Raw genomic sequence first — 22,154 nt, 5'->3', positions numbered from 1 at the left:
AGGCCATTAGGAGGTAAGGCCATACTTCTTAGCCTTCTTTATCTTTCCCTAACCTTGTACAAGGCAAAGCTTCACCTGCATTCTCAACTTGTAGCTACACGGCAACCCCAATGACCTCTGCTGATGTTACACGCTGACCCCTAGTCCATGTTTTCATCTCCTAAACCCTAAACCTAGCAATGAAGGGACTTCAACTGCCATAGCCATGAAGGGAAAACATGGAGCAATGAAGGGCAAGCAACAAAAAACACGAAGGGAAAACCATTCACCTGTGCGTGTTTTCGCCAACAGCTTGTGGGGGAGGAGAAGGAGAGCTTCAATAGCTTGAGGAGGGCCAACTGGAGAGCTAAAATGAAATCGTATGCTTCATTCCCTAATCACTCTTCACTCAAATCAAATGAAATGGAATACGGGTGTGTACGAAAAAAATTTGAAATGAAATAAAATTTATATTTGAAATGTGATGGAATTATTAGTTTTTAAGTGCTTTTATTCAAATTGACTGTTTACACTTAAAAATAATCATTAGGTGGTTGGACATAATTTACGCTAGACCATGATTAGGATTTGATTCAGGTTTGTCTTTTTTTTTTTTCAATTGGTCTTTGGCCGAAGATCCTCCCATAGTTACCAAATTTCACCGTCCATAGACAACCAACCGCCATAGGTGCTTATTTATCCACCCGTAGGCGATGTCGCCGACGAGGAAGCACCAAGGGGGGTTTTGAACTGAGGACCTCTTGGTCCTAGGTAAACACCTTCACCACTTGAGCTATCACCCCATTGGTGATTTTGGTTTGTCTTTAGAATAAGGTTGTTGAGTATTTAAATAAAATAAAAATGAAGGACATCATAACAATGCTGCTATTTAATTTCACACAAGTCTACATTTTGAATCAATAATTTACTTAAATTTACTTTGTTGAGTAAACTTTACCTTTGTAAGGTGCTTAAATAGCTAAAATATATAAACAATAAAATATTGAATCTTGAGATTTTTATTTTAAGGCAAGCCTTGTGTCTTTACTTTTCACACATTTATTGTATGCTAATAATAAATAACTAGTAATGTTAAAAAATTATAATATATGGTGTGTTAACCTATATACTAATCAATTATTAATATTATATGATTTATAGTAAATTGGACATACTTTGAAACTATTTTATTACTATCAATTTTTGTGCTCAATCGCCTGGATTTCTCTGTCATTCTTTGCCATTTTCCTTGCCTTGTTGTTGCTATAGTTATGCCTTCTTGAGTAGTTATCAGATCTAGTAGGGACAAGTGTTTGTCAAGTAGGTATGATACAACATTCTGCGAGGTTACATTAAAAGATTTGAAAGAACATTTTGATCTTGATGATTTTGTTATAGCTCTTCAACAAGAAATTGGGAGGAAGGACATTGTAATTATGATACATGTAGTTGATCTTAAAGATGGTAAAGGTGGTTACAAGTTAGACGAGAGACTGCATCAAACATTCACTCTCATTACAAAACTAAAAATGGGCGAATATGAGCTAGACAACTGTAGCTACAGATCAAAATGAGGTAAGTGTTAGTTTGTTGCTCCTTAGCTACTATTACCATTGTACACTTCCCTTCATGTGGCATTGGTTTCAATTGAGTCAGCAGGAGAGAGTTGTACAATTGCCTATGCGTTACAATGGTTGCATTGTTTTGAGCTGCCTCTCTCTCTCTCTCTCACACTAAAGGGGTCTCCCATGTTGGCAATGGACTAGAAATCTGATGGCCATGTGTGGACAGAATACACATCATGTTCAATGGACACATTTAATGGGGTGGTTAGAATGAGTAGATGTGGTGGCTACCTGAGGTGTATCAATGTTGATTGTGCCTTCGTTGAACTAAGAGGGCTGGTAAATTAAACTCACAGGAAAAAAAAGTCAAGGATAATGTGTCTGCTAGGAGCAATTGCATATAAGTATGGTTCTCTAGTGTGTTTTTATTGTGTGAAATGCTCGAGTGTGTTATGTCATGCCCTACATTAATATATTATTGTATTCCTAATGAGAGAGTGCATACAAGGTGTGCTATACATTTGGGGGGGTCCATGACTACCCTATCAACACAGGACTTTGAAGGGTGCAAGGGAAGTAAGTAAATGATATGGTGTCAACACATGCTAAGTAAACCCACATGCTACTGTAAAAAACATTAAGGTTGATGTTACAAAGGAATTGGTGATGAGGATGCTATTGGAAAATAATGATGAAACATTGGAGGAATTTGATGACACTCGCCTTCAAGAGGTACTGGAATCAATTACACCTTTGGCTCAAAGAATAAGACTTTAAAGGTTTGTGCAATTTTCAAGTAGAGATATATAGAGAGGTGACAGGTTTAGACTCATTGCTTGAGTTGAAGAGAAGGTATAAGTATCCTTTCTATTCCTTGGGTAATCAAGAGATGACAACCAGCCCCATGTTTTTAAGATGTTTAGTATTAGACCAGGTTCTAGGGTTGATTTAATAAGATGCATCCGGGAGGAAGCTATGGAAGAAATACCTCAAGCTCACACACACTCTCTCACACTCTCACTCACACATAAGAGATAGAGGAAAGAAGAAGAAGTAAGAGCTCTCAATTCTCACACAAGGGAAGTGTCCATTCTCATTAGATGAGTTATCCTTTATACAAACTTACTAAGTGACTGGGCACTTAGGCATGGATGGCCATTGGGTAAATCTAGTGTACATGTGAACTTGATGCCAGCATTACGCTTAGCTCAGTCATCCCTTGTTTACATCGTGTGTACCTCATTAGAGATAAAAAATCATAAGTTGTGAATTAAGTGCAAAAAACTGCTCAGGCGGGCAAAATTACAAAGTGATCCAAATTAATAAAACCTTTGATGCCAATCACTTCTAATGACTTTGAAGAAAATCCAATGGGGCCTATCAAAGCCGTCCGCCTAGTTAACCACCATAAATGGGCTTAACATCTCTCCCTGCTTGCTGTAGGTCCATCCTTGGACCTATGCAATTAAGTGCAAGTTCATGTGTTGGTTCATGTGTTGGTTCATGTGTTGATGTAGAAGAAGTTGTGGACATGGAAGTTTGACTTGTGAGATTGTCCATGTATATGAAGCACCTCATGAACCTTTGATGCAACTAGATTTGTTTCTTGTAATTGTCAACTTCCAAGGTCTTGATATGTATGTGGAGTGGTTTTTACTGACAAGGTTTCAGATGTCAAGTGCAATGCAATTGCACAGGTAGAAACAAATAAAGAGTGCCTAATGCATGCGCTTGAAAAATGCAAGCACCTATATGCTTCACAAAAAGAAAACAGAATGCTGTGTACGTAAAGCATATTGATGGGTTCATCAGGCATGATAGATTGTATCTTGGGCCACTGTTACCACCACCAAGGTCCCCCTATTCGAAGATGTACCTAAAGGGATTTTTCTGGCAAGGTTTCAAAGGAATATTTGTTCTTTTTTTCTTTTAATAATAATAATAATAATAATTAAATGGTAGTAAATATGAGTGCATATATACAATGTGCCAATAATAATATTTGTTCTTTTTTTTCTTTTAATAATAATAATAATAATAATTAAATGGTAGTAAATATGAGTGCATATATACAATGTGCCAATGCATGATTTGATGTTGGACTATGCCTTTAATCAAAAAATCGTAGGCGACCCTTAACAAGCAGGACTATGCTAATGGTTGGAAAGACCATTAGAGCGATAATAGATTATTTATTTTTTATTTTTAAAGAAAAAGAGTATGCCCTCTACCCAACAAGACAGATGGCAAATTTGACTTATATTTACAATTTGACCATGTGTATTCTGTATTCACTTTTAGAGAAAATGATTGGCAGATACTTTCCAATGTAGTTGTCTTGCAGCTCCAGAGAATATTGTGTTCTTCAGAATGCCTTGTATGGGGGCTAGAATTTTGTATCCACCATAGTCTCAAAATCACACAACATATGTCCAGGTAAAAATCTGAGATGATGGAAGTAGAAAGCCGCTTGATCGGAGCTAGGCCCATCATTAAGATCATAAAGTAACTCCTTAACTCCCCATCTTATACCTTTGTGAGGCACATCTATAAGAGTGATCACTAACTATTTGAATGTAATGGTAGCCACAAAAGCTGGATCTAGAATCTACCTCCATGCATAATAGCAAACCTTAAAATGTTGGCGCATTTCTTGGATTGTGGTGACGGCGGTAGAGGAATTAAACTTTGGATAATGAAAGATGTAGTGTGGATTCCTATTCCTCTTATCTGTGGACTCTTTCCTTGTCCAACGTCTACGATATGTCATATAACATGGATCAACCCTTAATCTGTAGGGGGAGTGGAAATAAGTATAGGCATATTGTTCTACCTATATGTACTATTGCCGCCATCCAGGTTGTTCACCCTCCCATCCCTGATTCGTTTCATTGTATCGATAAAGCATATCCACCTCTTCCTTCTATCGGATGATCTTCATCCATCTATCAAATGCATGCTCTCTAAGAAAACAGGTCAGCTACATGAGGGTTCTTGAGGTGTGTGTGATGGGGTCATCCATAAATATGTAGCTTTCCATCTATGCTTTTCTATGTGTTCTTTCATATTACTCACAGGTGAAAAAGCTAAGTATGGTTTCTTTTCAATAATTTTGGATGTGGGAGTTTGTACTCCAAGAGAGGGATCATAAGGACAAGTAGGTGTTAACCACTCCAGTTAATTTTGGATGTGGGAGTTTGTACTCCAAGAGAGGGATCATAAGGACAAGTAGGTGTTAACCACTCCACTTTCCAAGCATGGCTACTTTCATTGTTGTAACTTATCTTTTTGTAACCGCACAAAGCCCTTAATGATAAAAGATACATGGGATGACTGAGATTATGGCTCTTCTATAATTTCGGTCATAGGAAAGAGTTGTACATAGCGCTAGGAAAATTAGTTTTGGGCCCCCAATTGTAAATGGGTGGCCGGCCATTGTAAACTAAGAGCTCTTTTATTTTTTTGAGAGTATACTCTCTATTAAGATGGCATCAATGATGTATGTATGTGATAGTTTGGAAAGACAGTTTACATGATGTATGTATGTAGGATTGCCGCGCGCAAGTTTTGCATGTATAATGGCAACTAGGGGATTGAAGGATCATGCATGAGAGATTCAACACTTGTAGTCTTTCTATGCTTCTCCATGTGTCTTTCTGTAGGTCTGGTTCCTAAAAGGTTGCCCCATACATAGCTGATTGTGGGCATATAATGTTGAAATATACAAGTGAATAGGGTGTGTGCGGGAACAAGCCCTTGGTTAGAGGCTGTAAAAGAGAATCTGTAAATGTGAGAGAACCTATGAAAAGGTGAGAAGAATCTACTGGGAGAGAATAAAGGGTAGCATGAGAAGATTTAGGAAGTGTGGAGATATTATGGGAGAGGTGGAGAGAATCAAGCAAAAGAGGTGGACTGAATCAAGGAGAAATCAGTGGGATTAGATGCTTGGACGTAAACTCTATAAATTGAGGCATTGGCCTAATGAGAATTTGCTGGTTTTTTATTATCCATGCCTACATTAAGCTATTAGCTAATTACTCACTAATCACGTCTTAATTATTATCTAATCACTTTGTTAATGATGTTGATTCTAGCATTTGATCCACCATAGCTCATCACATTGCTGTAATTTTAACATGGTATCAGAGCCAAGCCTAGAATCTATCAAGTTTATGAGCCCATTATCTAGTTAATTAAGATTAGTAGATAATTAGAAAATAATCAAAATTTATAGTTATTTTCAACTAACCTCTGTACCCCCAGCCAAGTGGAGGAGCTCCCTCTCCTTGCACACTCAAAATTAGCCCAAACCCTTCTAGCCATAGATAGCCACTTCATCTGTGCTCCAGTCAGTCAAATCAGAAGCGCAAACCGCCGCCTGCTGTGCTGCTGCAGAAATTCACGAATGAAGAGGCATCGTTTTTTTAAGGTGAATTTGATTTCTCTGCTGCTCCAGATCAAATGGGTCTAATTCTTTTTAGCCCCAGGTGTTTTCAATCTACAAGCTGGTGAAGTCAGAATTTGATTTGATCAAGTCTATAGTGAGATCCAAGCTCTTCATCAAATCTGTAGGTGACTTTGGTAAAACAGAGATTAAGCATTCAATGTTTGGTCAAATCTTGTGTTTCTTGGCTTAATCCTCTACTAGACTAATTGCTATTGATGGCCTTGAAAGGATTTGAGCTCATTTGAACTCTAAGGCCTCAGATCTGGGCTCCCCGCATACTCTGTTTTCTGCACACAAAACAGAGGATTAATTTGCTAATCAGTGATTAATCAGTGCTAATCACTGTATTTTAGTGCAATTGAGGGTTCAAATTAACCATTAGGTATCTGATACAGATCCGTATAAGATTGCAATTTGGAGTTGGTTTGATACTCTAACCATTCCGTACAAATTGGTTACCCTTGATTTAATGTAATTTACGGTAAAATTATGCTGATAAATTTATCGTAATCATCATTTTACATTTAACCCTCGGTTAATGCTTAAAAATCACACTCAAATTCAAGATGATTCATTGTCAGAGTTGCATTTGGGAATGTGCACAAGAATGAATGCTATATGCATTTGGGAATGTGCACAAGAATGAATGCTATATGCATTATGTATTGGGCACATTACATCAGTGTAAAAATGGGATCAGACACTACCCTTGTCCAGAATAAGGCAAGAGGTAAGACCTCCCGCATAGATTTGGGTTTGCATTTCATAATGACACAAGATAAACATCAAAAGCCTAAAAGAACTATCAGTGCTATGCCTTTGATGAAAAGGCCACCCCCTTCTCTTCTTTACATTCTAACCTTTCTTAATCCTAGAAAGATTAACTAAGTGATTAATTTTTCTCTTCTTATTGTTTACTCTCTTGAATTTAGAAAATTGTGTAGATTAGAGTTCTATAATTCTAAATTGGGTTAATTAAGTTAAATAAAGAAAGATAAAAATGAGAAATGGTCAGCCATACAAAGGAGGTTATGGTAAAATTTTCTACAATTTTGTGAAAAAGAAAGTTTGTTTTTATATTATTCCAAAAGAGTAATTCTCACCATTTTTGCATCTAAAAGAAATATTCTAATTACTCCATGTACATATTCACCTAATATGCATGGATATCACTGATATTAATTATTAAATTTGATTTCTATGCATATAGAAAAATGCATAAAGAAATTTTTTTATTACAAAGTTTTATTCTTATTAAATTTGATTTCTATGCATAGAAAGATGCATAAAGAATTTTTTTTAATTACAAAAGTGTTATCCCTATTAAATTTGATTTCTATGCATAGAAAGATGCATAAAGGAAATTTTTTTATTATAAAAGTGTTATTCTTATTAAATTTGATTTTTATGCATAGAAAGATGCATAAAGGAAATTTTTTAATTACAAAAGTGTTATTCTTATTAAATTTTATTTCTATGCATAGAAAGATGCATAAAGGATTTTTTTAATTACAAAAGTGTTATTCTTATTAAATTTGATTTCTATGCATAGAAAGATGCATAAAGGAAAATTTTTTATTAAAAAAATGTTATTCTTATTAAATTTGATTCTATGCATAGAAAGATGTATAAAGGAAATTTTTTTATTATAAAAGTGTTATTCTTATTGAATTTAATTTTTATGCATAGAAAGATACATAAAGGATTTTTTTAATAAAAGTGTTATTCTTATTAAATTTGAATTTTATGCATAAAAAGATGCATAAAGGAATTTTCTTATTATAAAAGCGAATCCTCTTAAATTCTATGTTTAAATTCTATGAGTATTTGATAAATGAATAATTAAATACTCTAAGAGAGAAATTTCTATCGTTTTATATTCACATGGATTGTAAAAAGAAAATTCAAGAAATCTATCGAGATCAAAATATTCAGATAAATGATTAATTTATTTCTGATTGGAATTTGTAACTATTTTAGAAATCAGTTAAGTGAATATTCAAAGAAAGAAATTCAGTAAAATAGTAACTGAATTATCAAACCTTTTCGAGAAAGACAGTTCAGGAAAAATCTTATTCGACTCGAACCTTGAATCAGACTATGACCAAGACCAAACTCTTTCGTTAGTTTTGAGGAAAGAAAGTGTGACCAATTTAGAAAAATACACTCAAAACTCCTGCCAAATCTGAAACTAAGTTTGAGATCCTTCAAATTGATCTGTGGATCAAGGTTATAGAGTTCGAGAAATTTTGGTATAAAATTCAAAATTCCGATCAAGAAGTTTTGGGGATACTGATTTAAGAAATACTCCTTGTATTCAAAAGAAAATCAAACTGAAAACTTGCATAAAAACCTTGTTTTCTTAAAGGACTGTCTTATGCCAGAATGCTAAAGAGGGCAGAGGGGTCTCACAGCTCATCTCCGAGCCACTTCACTCTCCATCAAGAGAATGCCCTATAGAAATATCAGGCATACCAAGGGGCTCAACCACTTTCTCTTTACCTTTATGTGATGTCATGTGAATCGGGATGGATGGGATGTGATGTGAATAGATGTGATGAGATGTGATGTGAATTAGATAGATGTGAATGAATGAATGATATGGATGTGAATGTGTATGTGAAGAATGGATGTGGATGTGATGTGAATAGATATGATGAGATGTGATGTGAATAGATGTGATGAGATGTGATGTGAATAGATATGATGAGATGTGATGTGAATAGATGTGATGAGATGTGATGTAAATCAGATAGATGTGAATGAATGAATGATATGGATGTGAATGTGTACATGAAGAATGGATGTGGATGTGTACGTGAAGAATGGATGTGGATATGTATGTGAAAGAATGGATGTGGATGTATATGTGAAAGAATGGATGTGGATATATGTGAAAGAATGGATGTGGATGTGTATGTGAAAGAATGTGATGTGATGTAAAGAGATGTGATGTGACATGAATATATGTGGATGTGAAGTGATAGATATGAATGTATGGATAGATGTGGGTAGTCGTACATGTGAACGATTGGATGGATGTGGATGAATGAGATGAGATGTGTATGAATGAGATATGATGTGGATAGATGTGATGTGATGTTATGTGGATAGAATGTATGTGATGGGATGGTGATGAGAATGAATGTGATGGATATGAATGAATGTGATGTGAATCGGGATAGCTGTGAAGGAATGAGATGTGAGGTGAAATGGATATGATGTGATGTGATGTGGATCGGGGTAGATATGAATGGATGAGATGTGAATGAATGTGATGTGATGAGATGTGGATATGGATAGATGCGAGTGGATGAGATCTGATGAGGATAAATGAGGAAAGATGTGATGAGATGAAAATGATGTGATTGGATGAGAATGATGTGATTGGATGAAAATGATGTGATTGGATGAGAATGGGAATACATATGAAATGGATGTGAATTAAATAATGTGGATTGATGTGGAACAATGTGGAAAGACGAGAGTTCGTTATAGAAACTGTATTTATGACCTGTTTTTAAATGAGTATTTTATGTCTAGAATGCTGGGGAAGCATTTTGTCCGTCTTGTGAATGAGGTCGTGGAGACCTAACTGTTAGAGTTGCAACAGCTAACAGAGAGTCAATGGAGAACGTCTTGCGTGTAGCAATGTCGACCGAGGTCTTGACCAGCCTCGGTTTGATTTAAATGGTGAGCTTCCGGTATGGTGGATGAGGGACTAAAGAAGCGGCCTATGAGTGAAGCGCTAGGTGACCTACGAAGAAGGATCCTAGAGGGTGCTGACCATACGGTGCTCGGGCTCTGGGTCACCAAAGATACCCACACGTGCATCATGGAAGATATTGGAACAAGGAGTAAGAGTTGTTTTCTGAATTCGGGCCTGGATCTGGTTGATTGACCTTGCTGGTCCTCAACAGATGAGTCCATGGCTTTTTTATATATTGGTTGATCTTGCTGATTTTCAACGGAGATTCCATTTTGATTTTTATAAGTGAATATATTTGTAAGATTACTCCCTCTAGCTTTTGAGGTGTACAGGTGTAAGAACCTCCCCTTTTGATCTTGTAATTATTCCCCTCTTTGAAATAAAAGAAAGATACTGTTTTACCCTGTTTTGGCCTAGAGAGAGAAAATGTCTAGAGAGAGGTAATCCAAAATTGAGATATGTTTTGATATAAAAATCCTCCTAGTGTCTAAAATGGTTTCCCCTGAAACAGAAATTCAAAAAGAACTTTCCAATGTGCAATTGGAATTAATTGAAAATAGGTAAAAAGGACCTTAGCCTAAGGGTCCAGATTTTCAGAAAGTTTTGAATTATGCTCCAATTAAGGTTCCTATGGACCAATAAGATTAATCCAAATGTAGGGAGGATTGAATTTAATTCATCCGCAATTCATAAAAATCATCTGTAATTCATAAAAATCAAGAAAACCATAGATTTTTTATTTGTTCAATCATCTGCAATTTAATTCAATCATCTGCAATTCATAAAAATCAAGAAAACTATAGATTTTTCATTAAAATTTGTAAACAAAGTAAGAAAATTAGCTTACATGGAGCTTGTAAGCTCTCCTTTGGCTTGAGGGATTGAGGGTTCTACTATTGTTTGAAGCAATAGTGGCCACCAATTCACTTTGGAGAGGATTAGGCAAAAAACAATTAAAATATTAAAAAATTCAATGTAGATGGCTCAGGACAGGAGTAGAGTAACAATGCATAAACACCATTAAGCTTTTACAAAAGGGGGAGGCTTCTATTTATAGAAAAAAAGTGAGCCTCTAACCAAGCAAACTGATTCTAGAATTTTCCAGATCAGTTTGGTCAATTTTTGACCATATTTGGATCAGTTCAGCTTACTTTTTGGACCTAGTTTTGAAATAGGAGAGAGGAGAGATGAAAATATCTCATTTTATTGATTGAAAATTGGGGGTAATGATGAGAAAAAGGTGCCTACTTCATGAGGGGAGATCCCCACACTAAGAGGTCAAAATTCAGTTTTTTAATTCTTTTCTTTGGTCCTTAGTCCACTCTTCATCTTATGTGAGCATTTACTCATTTTTGGGGGGTTTTTCTTTTATTTTTCAATTTATCTCCTCCCTACACTTGGATTGATCCTATTGGCCCATAGGAACCTTAATTGGACCATAATTCAAAAATTTCTAAAAATTTGGACCCTTAGCCTAAGGTCCTTTATACCTATTTTTAATTAATTCCAATTGCACATTGAAAAATTCTTTTTGAATTTCTGTTTCAGGGGAAACCATTTTAGACACTAGGAGGATTTTAATATCCAAAAATATCTCAATTTTGAATTACCTAATTTGGGCCAAAACAGGGTAAAACATGATCTTTCTTTTATTTCAGAGAGGGGAATAATTATAAGATCAGAAGGGAAGGTTCTTACACCTGCACACCTCAAAAGCTAGAGGGAGGAATCTTACAGAAAAGACTCGAAAAAACTTAGGCCAATCTGTCAGACAGCTAGAATCCCAATATAATGTTCCAAAAATAATCCCGAAAGAAAAAGGCAAAATGCCATTGCCAGTGAAGATGCATCGGCCAATGCAGGGTACAGAGATACCATGGCCGAAAGAGGGTGCAAAAGAGCAAGAAGACTGCCCAAGTAGGTTCACAGTCCACCCAGAAGCCGTATGATCTATGGGAAGATCTGAAGTGGCAGCCAATACATATGTCTGTGGAACAGTTACTCATACTTGTTCCAAGTTTTAGAGAGCAGCTGATCCGTAGCCTGAAACCTGAGAAAGAGGAGATGCCAGCGCTACAGCCACCAAAAGCTTTGAATCTGGAAAAAGCAGAAACTACATTAAACCCATTATATATGATGAAGCCATTCCAATGATTCAGGTCAAGTTGGCCAGAGTAGATTAGATGGTGGTTTCGGATTCAATATCCTATCAGATACAACATGCCACATGCTTGGGTTGAGTAATGGGAACCCACTGTCAAAATGGTAGATTAGCGGGCGAGCGTAGCCACTCGGATTAATCCATGAGCTCACACTAGAGGTATCCGGATAGAGTTTCCAGATAGAAGTAGTAGTGCTTCGGATGGAGGATATCAAAGGTGCTTATCCAATGTTGCTTGGCAGACCCTGGCTCTGCCAAGCACGGATTAAGCAGGACTAGGATGCATATATAATCACTATTTGCCGTGGGAAGAAGAAGATCAAGATCTCTGTCGCCCAGTAGGCAGAAAGTAGAAAAACCGGCCCAGCCAAAAATTGCCGAAGGGATCAACATGCTGGAAGGTCTAGACTTTGATGAGGAAGAGGAATATCTCCAACAGAATGCTAGTTTGATTAGTCTCTTTGAAGTAGATGTAGTCTGGATCATGGACATATATCAACCCAGCACTCCACACATAAATGAGGACTTCAAACAAAAGTCCGCTCTTCAAGGATGGAAGGAGACAAAAGTCCCCACATAGACGTAGTTGAGAGGGACCAGAAGATTTCTATGAGGCTTTAGCAGAGAAAGGCAGTACTCCGAGCCTGTAATATAACTGATTGCAGAAAAAACTTTTGACACAAATCTCAAGCACTCCAAGAGAGTCAAAGAAGATGAATTAACAGAAATGAACTTGGGCACTGATGATGATCTAAAGATAGTCAGGGTCAGTGCAAAGTTGGAAAATGAGTTCCACGGAAAAGTTCGGGAGCTGCTCACTTCCTTCAAAGATGTCTTTGAATGGAGCTACACTGACATGAGAGGGATTGATCCCAGCTTCTACCAACACCGCATCAGCCTTAAAAAGAAGATGCCATCCCTATCCGACAACAAAGATACTGTATGAACCCAAACTATGCCAAAAGGGTGAAGGAAGAAATAGATAAGCTCCTCCAAGTTGGGTTCATATACACAATCGATCGAGCCACATGGCTATCACTGATCGTGATTGTCCCCAAGAAAAACCAGAAGTTGAGGGTCTGTGTAGATTATTGGAAGCTAAATGCTGCTACCATTCAGATCCTTTTCCCTTGTCATTCATGGATTCTTTGCTTGATGCAGTAGCATGCCACAAGATGTACTCATTCCTAGATGGGTTTAGTGGATACAACCAGGTAGAAATGGATCCGGAAGATCGAAAGAATTGGGAGCCTTTGCATCAAATGTCATGATCTTTGGTCTGAAGAATTCTCCTACTACATTTCAACGCATGGTTTAGGAAATATTTGCTGATTTTCTCACCTTTATGAGGGTATTCATTGATGACTTTAGTGTTTTTGGAAAAATATCACAACATCTGATGCACCTACAGCTCTGTTTGGCCAAATGCAGACTTTCTAGATTAAGACCGAATCTAACAAAATGTGCTTTTGCTATACAAAGAGTAATTCTATTAGGCCACCACATCATTTCTAAAGAAGGAATAGCAGTCGACCCAGATAAGGTCGAGGTGATCCGTAAAGCCCCAACTCTAACAAATGAAAAAGAGCTGAGAAGATTTTTGGGACAAATAAGATGGCATAACAGAATGCTCATATTACTCGCTCATGTAGCAATTTTGAATCAACAGATGGTCCATTTCAAAAAACCTCTCACAAAGCAGTCAAGGCAGGTTTCTTTCAATTGGACACCAGAATGTGACATTGCATTCTGGCACCTCAAGCTTATGCTATCTAGTGCGCCTATTGTCCAAGCCCCAAACTGGGAACTACCATTTCATGTCTTTGTTGATGCCTCTGATGTAGCAATTGGTAGTATACTCATACAAGAAAAGCAGAGAAGAAATGGTTTTGGCCTATCCACTATGCTAGTTGAAGGCTTTCTAATGCTGAGCGGAACTATTCCACCACACATAGGGAAGCCCTGGGTATGATCTACTCAGTTACAAAGTTTAGGTAGCACTACTTGTTGGGTAATAAATTTACCTTCCATGTCGATCACTCTGCCTTGTTGTACTTGGTGGATAAGCAGAGTATAGCAGGAAAATTGGCTAGATGGATACTAATGCTCCAAGAATTTGACTTCACAGTAGTCCACACACGAGGTGCCAGTCATACAGTAGCGGACTATCTTTCCCGCTTGGAGTCTAGAGAAGCCCCAAGTGGAGTACCAGATGATCTACAAGATACTAGGCTGCTCACAATTGATGCAGTCATCCCAATTCCCCAGATATGGTATGATGAAATGCTAACATTTGTTGCCCACCACAGGTCTGATGGATAATAATTTATCTAGGGAGGATCAACAAAAGCGGATGCTCTCTACACCAGGCACTTCCAAGTCATAGTAGCTGGTTAGCTATATAAGAAAGGGAGGATCAACAAAAGCGGATGCTCTCTACACCAGGCACTTCCAAGTCATAGTAGCTGGTTAGCTATATAAGAAAGGGATTGACCAAATACTTCGAAGATGCATACTAACACATGAGCAGGAAGGTATGCTCAGAGAAGCTCATCAAGGGATTAGTGGAGGACACTTCGCCCACCGCTGGAGATATCACCGCGGAAGAAAAATCCTTCCAGGAATCTGGCGGCCCACAATACTTGGTAATGCCTACAATTGGGCCAAACAATGTGACGTCTATCAACGTCTCAGCTAGCCAACAGATAGGGACATAATGCCACACAATCCGGTACTCCCATTAGAACCATTCCAAAAATGGGGCCTTGACTTTGTTGGGCCATTCAAGCCTCCAGCCCATTTTACCGGTCACAAGTATATCATAGTAGCCATAGATTACAGCACCAAGTATCACTACAGTGGTTAGGCAGTTGGCTAATCCATGGGACTGGATGGGGTTAGGCTGGATTGATGGATCCGTAAAATGAGACTCAATTCTGTTATAGTACGATAGATGAAGTAAATCCCAGATAGTAATTGTTCTATGGAAAAAGAATCAACGGTTGTGCCTCTCGATGGGGAAAAAAGTGTTGGTTTCTATGATCCAAGTGCAAGTTTCTTCTTTGATCTGACCAAGAGACTCACATGTTCGGTCGGATCAGTTTGGTCAGTAATGACCCTGACTACGTTAGAGTAAAAATATCATGGAGAAATTGCCCGTGCTTTCTGGGCGAGGGAAGTTTTTCTGGGTTTGGTTTTTGAAGAATCGCGAGGGATTAGTCTCTTGTCCGGATATCCGTGGTGGTGGGCGAGGCCCCGAGTGAGGGATCCTGCCCCGCACAAGGAGTGCTACTTTCGTTGCTAGCACCCCCAAATCCGTTGCGTGGAGGGGGCAGGGATCTTTCAGTTCCACAAACTCCTTTTTCCTTAATTCCCAATTTCATAATGAGAATCCTTGATCTCTCATCAGGGTAATCTACCCATCATTTGATTGATTGTCCAACTAGATTCTTGGTGATTTCGGTCAAAGGAAAACTAGTTTAGTTCAACGGTAGTCTATTCTTTGTATTTAGGAACTGGAATTGGTGATTCAGATCGAGAGATGGAGAAGTAGGTTTACTGTCCGTCCCTCACGTAGTCTAACCAAAATCATTCGGTTTAGTCCTAACAAGGATTTACTTCAGATAAACATCTATTTTTGGTTAAATACCAATTTAGTGATTTAACCAAATAAAATATCTAAAGATATTCTTTCTAGCACTTAATTTCTCAACCTTAATTCCCTGGGTAGAGTTATGGTGAAAATTCATCTTTTGATACCAAAAATTAATTCAAATCTCTTTCCTTAAATATCATAAAAATTCTTCTTTTAATTAAATACAATTATCCATTCTTTTAAATAAGCTTAAAATTCCTCTTTTTCTCATTTAATGAGTGCAATCCAAATGTCATGGGAATTCCTCTTTTATCATAAAATAAATCTATCTAAAATTTCTCTTTAAATTAATAAAAATATTAAATATTCCAAATATACCAAGAATTCCTCTTTTTTTATTTAAATGATTGAATTCCAAATATGATGGAAATTCTTCTTTCATCATTTAAATTCATTTATGCATAAAATAATTTTAACTAAAATTTCTTTTAAAAATTAAGTAAAAATATCCATTAGTCCTAATATGACAAGAGTTCCACTTTTCCCATTTAAATGATTGAATTCCAAGTATGATGGGAATTCCTCTTTCATCATTTAATTTTATTCATGCATAAAAATAATTTATCTAAAATTCTTCTTTAATTTTAAATAAAATATCCATTATTTTAATATTCCAATTTTTCTCTTTCTCCATTAGAATACATGGATCTCCATTATCATGGGAATTTCTCTTTTATCATAAAAATAAAATTACTAAAAATTTCTCTTTTTCTCTAATTAACTATATATGCATAAATATTAAAAATTAATTTTCCATGGATATGATGAGAATTATTCATTTAACAAAGGATGACTAATCCTAGAATATCTAGAATATGGTAGGAAGTCCTCTTTTCACATTATGCATAAAAATGATTTATGTGTTAATTTTTAAAAATTTTACCACAGCTCCGCTGCTATTACTGATAATTTTTAATATTTTCTAAAAGAATAAGACTTAGTAATAGGATTATGATAGAGTAACTATCATTTGGACCAATATCCAATTTATGGACTTAATTCCTAAGTTTACCATAATTTATGTAACATTAAAGCATAAAAAAGCCATCTCTTTGGCCTCTAGCTTGTTGACTAGCATAGAGTTTGATTTTAGAATTAGGAATTGCTCCATTAGAAACATCATTTGAATATAGAATTGGTCATAGGAATGACTATTCTTTGGGAGAGAGAGAGATATACATAAAAAACATCCTAAATTAAGCATAAATGTAAACTTTATGTGATTTATCACTAAAATTCATTAGAGAGCTTCATTTGCATTGAAAAACCATTCAATTGAATACTTCTAAAGCTTGAGAGGGGTTGAGAAGTGAAAAACATTTAGAAGATTAAGAAAAAACCATAAAGTCACACCTTACCTCTTGTTTTACTTGATTCTCTATTCTTAGGAGAGGCCCCCAACCAATCAATTGGTTAGTATGTTGAGGAAAGCTCCAAGGAAGGTTGAAGAGAGAGAGAAGCTCCAATCTCTCTAAAATGTAGATGAACTTTTAGGGGATAATATAAAATATACTTATTTTAAGGTAATATTGGCATGGTCTAGTTCACAGATGAGAATACAAAAGAATGAGGGTCTATTTATAGGTGAGGGAGGCCACTAACTGAGTCCAACTAAGTTCTAGAATTTTCCAGCTTCAGTTTGGCTGAATTTGGACAAGATTTGGATTAGTTTGGCTCCCTTTTTGATTTGGTTTGATCTAGGAGAGAGGAGAGATAAAAATATCTTAATATTTTTGAGTTTAAAACTCATTCACATGTGTGAAACAGGCGCCTCCTTGAAGGCTCCCCCTTTCCTTACCAAGGTGTCAAAATTGTATGATTACTCTAAAATATCTCTTTTTTAGTAATATTTCATAAATTTTAACTAATAAATCTTGTACTCAGTCAACTCTTCATCTTATGTGGGTATTTACTCATTTTTGGGTATTTTCTTTTATTCATTGGATTTATCTCATCCCAACACTTGGATTAATCTTATTGGTCCATAGGAACCTTAATTGATCCATAATCCAAAAATTTCTGAAAATCTTGACCCTTAAGCTAAGGTCTTTTAATTGATTCCTAATGCACCTTGGAAAATTTATTTTGATTTTCTGTTTTAGGGAAACATATTTTTGGTATTTGTAGAATTTTTATATCCAAAAATATCTCAATATTGAATTACCACTCTCTAGAATTTTTTTTCTCTCTAGACAAAAACAAGGAAATTAATATTTTCTTGTATTCAGAAACAAGGAATGATTACAAGGGATTGAAGTAAAGGCTTATTCATTATTCAGGCTGAGGAGGAATCTTACAAACCCAACATTCATCTTACTCTATATTCCTCTCAAGATAATTAGATTCTCCAGCATCAATGCTTTGTTTTACCAGATTAAGCATGTTACTTTCTGACCTAAATCTTGATCTAGAGCTATCCTCCTTGAGACTCAAAATAGCTCCTAAATTTAATCTACCCATCTTCTAGCCACTTCCTCAATATCTTGAATCACTAATCCATTATCATTCCTAATATTACCAACTATCTCCATGTTGTCTCTTTCTAATTTAAATAGATGTCTATCAGGATTCTTTTTTGAGGAGAAGGCACACCTTTTGAGAACCCCCAATCTGAACACTACCAGTTTGTCATCTTCCTCTTTGAGGTTCAATTGACATTTTGTATACAGATTGATTTCCTCATCTGAAAGCTTCCCCAATTGCCTTTTTCTTTGTAATGCCTCCAATTGGTCACTCCACCTTTTTCTTCTCTCTTTCCTCTCATAAGCTCTTAGCTTCCCTACCCTTCTAATGAGTCCCTACATTTCCATAGCAAAAGACCTCCATGCTCCTTCACCAATGCCTCTTCTCCTTAATCTACTAATAGCTTCTTCAATGCCTTTTTTGACCAGTTCATCTTTCAACAGAGAGTTGTTTACCCTTAATTTCCTAGTAGGAAAGTGACTCAGTTTCTCTTCTTCCCCATCTCTAATATGCCATTCCCACATTATGGGTATATGATCTGGAATTATCAATATTAATGTCTAAGGTATGAGGAACCCAAGAAGCTTGGTGCCTTAAAAAAACCCTATCTAGTCTAGAGGAAGAGCCAAAGTATTGTAGGTTGAAGTATGTATGGCCAGGATCTGATCCCCGCTCCCCCAAACTCCATCCATCCCAACTTTCCTCTTAGTTCTCCCCATTTCTTTTTCTCTTGCCCCATTATAATGGTGCTTCCTCCACATCTATTAGATGGTTTCTCCACCATATTAAAGTCACCCAATAGAGTCCAAGGGCATTGTATATTAAGACCACAAAGCCAGTCCCATAACCCTCCCCCTTCTTTGTAGTTTTGAGTGCCATAAATGTTAACAGCCCAAAATTTATCACCCTCAACTTGACATTCTACTACCAGAGCTCTACCATTGGGATGGTTAGCAATTAAGCATGGCTTCATAGAGTCCTTTATAATGGTCATAACCCCACTATACCCCTTGTCTATTCCTCCATGATAAACTACCCAATCCTTGTACCTCTCCCATCTAATCCTTTTAACCCCAAAAAGGTTGTGTTCCTGAATAGCTATCAGAGACAACTTCCACTCTTTTACTAGGCTCCAAAAGGTTTCATTTTTCTTCCTGTCCTTTACTAGAAAACTTCCACTCTCCCATCTAATCCTTTTAACCCCAAAAAGGTTGTGTTCCTGAATAGCTATTAGAGACAACTTCCACTCTTTTACTAGGCTCCAAAAGGTTTCATTTTTCTTCCTGTCCTTAATTCCTTTTACATTCCATGTGCATCCCCATCATCTTTATCGTGTTCATTCATTGAAGAGTAGTTTTAGGGACCATCTCCATCTCTTGACTCCCTTCCTCATCAGGAGAAGAATTCTGGGCCATCTTCCAAGCTGTCTCCACTTATTAGTTGAACTTCTCCATGGAAGAAGTCTCTCTATCCATTCCCGGGCCCAAAGGGCTGAAGGGATTAGAGTAAATCAAGGGATTGTGATCACTTGGAGTGCTTAATGTACCCTTTCCCTTCTTAGGAGATTTATTTTGGGCTCTTCTAGCTTCTTCCTTGGCAGTTCTAAGACTGGTTTTCCCTATGGATTTTTCTGTCACCTTGGTCTAGCCCACTTATGTAGGTACACTTCCTTGTGGATCTCATAACCCTTTCCCCTTATCTTCTTTTCTCTTGTTAGGTACCATTTTAGGGTTATCTAAAATCTTCTCGCCTCCTAGATCCCTGACCTCCTCACTATCTTCCACCATCTCTCTGGACTGACTACCACATAATCTAGCTATATAACCAAGATCACCACATTTGAGAGATTTGAAACAAGCTCCTGAAAAAGTGACAAACTTGAGAGCTAATTCTATTTTACCTAGCTCCCCCAGGTCTACTTCCAAGGTTTTCGGGGTTTTGAACCTAGTATTCCAAGAAATGCAGACATTGTTTGCCTGATGGCCAGAGTCCTCAACTTTAGGAACAAATAGAGGTGGGCCCAGCACTTTTGCCAAAGTTAGGGAGGGAGTCCTACCAACTCAAACCAGACAAGACAGGCATGTTTTAGCCTATGATTCACATTGAAGAGAGGATCAAATGGTATTGCATGTACCAACTTGGGGCCCATAAACAGAGGATCTTTGGAGAACACGTTGGAGACGGCATGGTCTTTAGAGAATAGGACATCAAAGAAAACCTTCCCCAGGTAAAAGGTTTGAAGCACCACCTTTTGATGGAGTACTTTATCAAGCCATCTGCCAAGCTTGGCTTTGGTGGGGGACCTACTAGAACATAATAATATAACACTGCAAAATGAAAACAGATTCACCTGCTTCTTTACCAGGTCGACAAAGACCTTGGTACATACCTTGGAAACGGATGAGTGCTCAAAAGCAATACTGGGACGTAATCTTTCTTTTACCCAATTTGACTGCATCCTCTTATTCTCTTGGGTCTCCTCTACATCCTCTTATTCTCTTGGGTCTCTTCTACATCCTCGCGAGGTCTCTTCATTTCTTCAAAGTCATCTACACCCCAGGCACCCCAGCTTTGGGCGTCTTGATCCCCTTGCTTCCCAACTTTCTCCATCCAGTCTGCCATGCTTACTAACCCCCATACTGCATGCACGACGTACGTCACCCACTCACCCCACTACTCCCACTCTAATGTCACCGGCCATGTTCCCTATACACCTTACCATCATGCAATGATTTAGCCCTATGTCACTTCTCCGGCTCTCTTGGCCTTCACTTCTTAAGCTTGTGATATTCTTTCTATGAAATTGTGTACTCAATCGCATGATGCCACAAAAGTTCTACCATGGATGCACCATTGTCTAGAATTTCACCATGTTGTGGAGATAAAAATTTATAAAAATGGGAAGCTTCATTGCCCTCAAGGCTCAATTAGTGCACGCTTTAAAAAAGACACTTCATTGTCCTCAAGGCTTAGCTAGCACATGCTCACCAAGCGTTCCAAGGAAAAACAAAGAGATAGGGAGGCACTCTAGTTGCCGCCACCACATGAGGAGAAGGGAGAAAAAAAATTGAGCTAAAAACAAAGTGGCCACCACCTGCGTGAGAGATATACAAAGGAGAAGGGTTTCATTATTTTAAAGCCTCTTTAAAACCTTAGGGTTCTCTTGCCCATTCACACTAACACTTGTCTTTTGCCCATTCACACTAGGGTTTATCTTTTGTCCTTCCACACCTTAAGTCCAATCTTGACCTACTCCCTTGGGCTATCCTTTTTTACCTTCACTTATGCTAGTGGTTTCACACACACGCTAGTGATTACTTCACATGTGGTGTACCCTTGGGGGCTTGTTTGTGGGTTGTTAGATTTTGTTCACATGTGTTTCCATTTGTAAATTGTTGTGCTTGATTTTGAGAATTGTTTGAGGCAAGATCACGTGCTTAGGGTTCTTTTACACGTGTGTACACTTTTGGGAGTTTTTGGGGTGTGTTTGCGCCTATCAGTGCATTTTGGGTTTGTTTCGCACACTTTTGGGTTTTCTATAGATCGTTCACATGCTTAGTGCTTTGTGATCATGTTTACACATTTTTTGTGTGCTTTGTGGAGTTTTCACACATTTGGTGGTACCTTGTCGAGTTTGGATGGTTTAGATTTCCCTTCGATTCATGTGGTTGCATGATTAGATTTATCATCGATTGATTCACCTTTGCATCCCAATGTAGCAACCATGTTCTTATGGTTCTTGGGAAGGTTAAAAGAAGGGGTGTCTTCTAGTAATAGGATTTTACCTCAGTTGGGTTCGAAGGTATCTCTCAACCGCTTAAGTGTACGATTCTTTGTGCCTTTAGAGCACATCACACAGAAAAATGCCAATGCCACCAATCTGAGTTTTTCTTCATTAAAAAAGGGGACTTACTTTAAGCGCCATATCCAAAACGTATGAAATTTTGGAGATATAAAAAAGGCATATGAAGGGTCATAAAAAAAGGTTAAGTTATGTGTTGAGGTTTAGTCATGCGTCATTAGAGAAGGTTATATGGGTGTCTAATAAGAATATATGAGATTAGAAATCGTGAAAGCCTGCGGCTAAATATGAATTAAAAGAATACGTCATTAGAGAAGGTTATATGGGTGTTTAACAAGAATATATGAGATTAGAAACTGTCAAAGCCTGAGGC

This window comes from Cibotium barometz, chromosome 1, assembly GCF_041138505.1.
Source record: "Cibotium barometz isolate CiBa-2024 chromosome 1, ASM4113850v1, whole genome shotgun sequence".
In the NCBI taxonomy this organism is placed as follows: Eukaryota; Viridiplantae; Streptophyta; class Polypodiopsida; order Cyatheales; family Cibotiaceae; genus Cibotium; species Cibotium barometz.
This window is presented reverse-complemented; position numbering follows the sequence as displayed.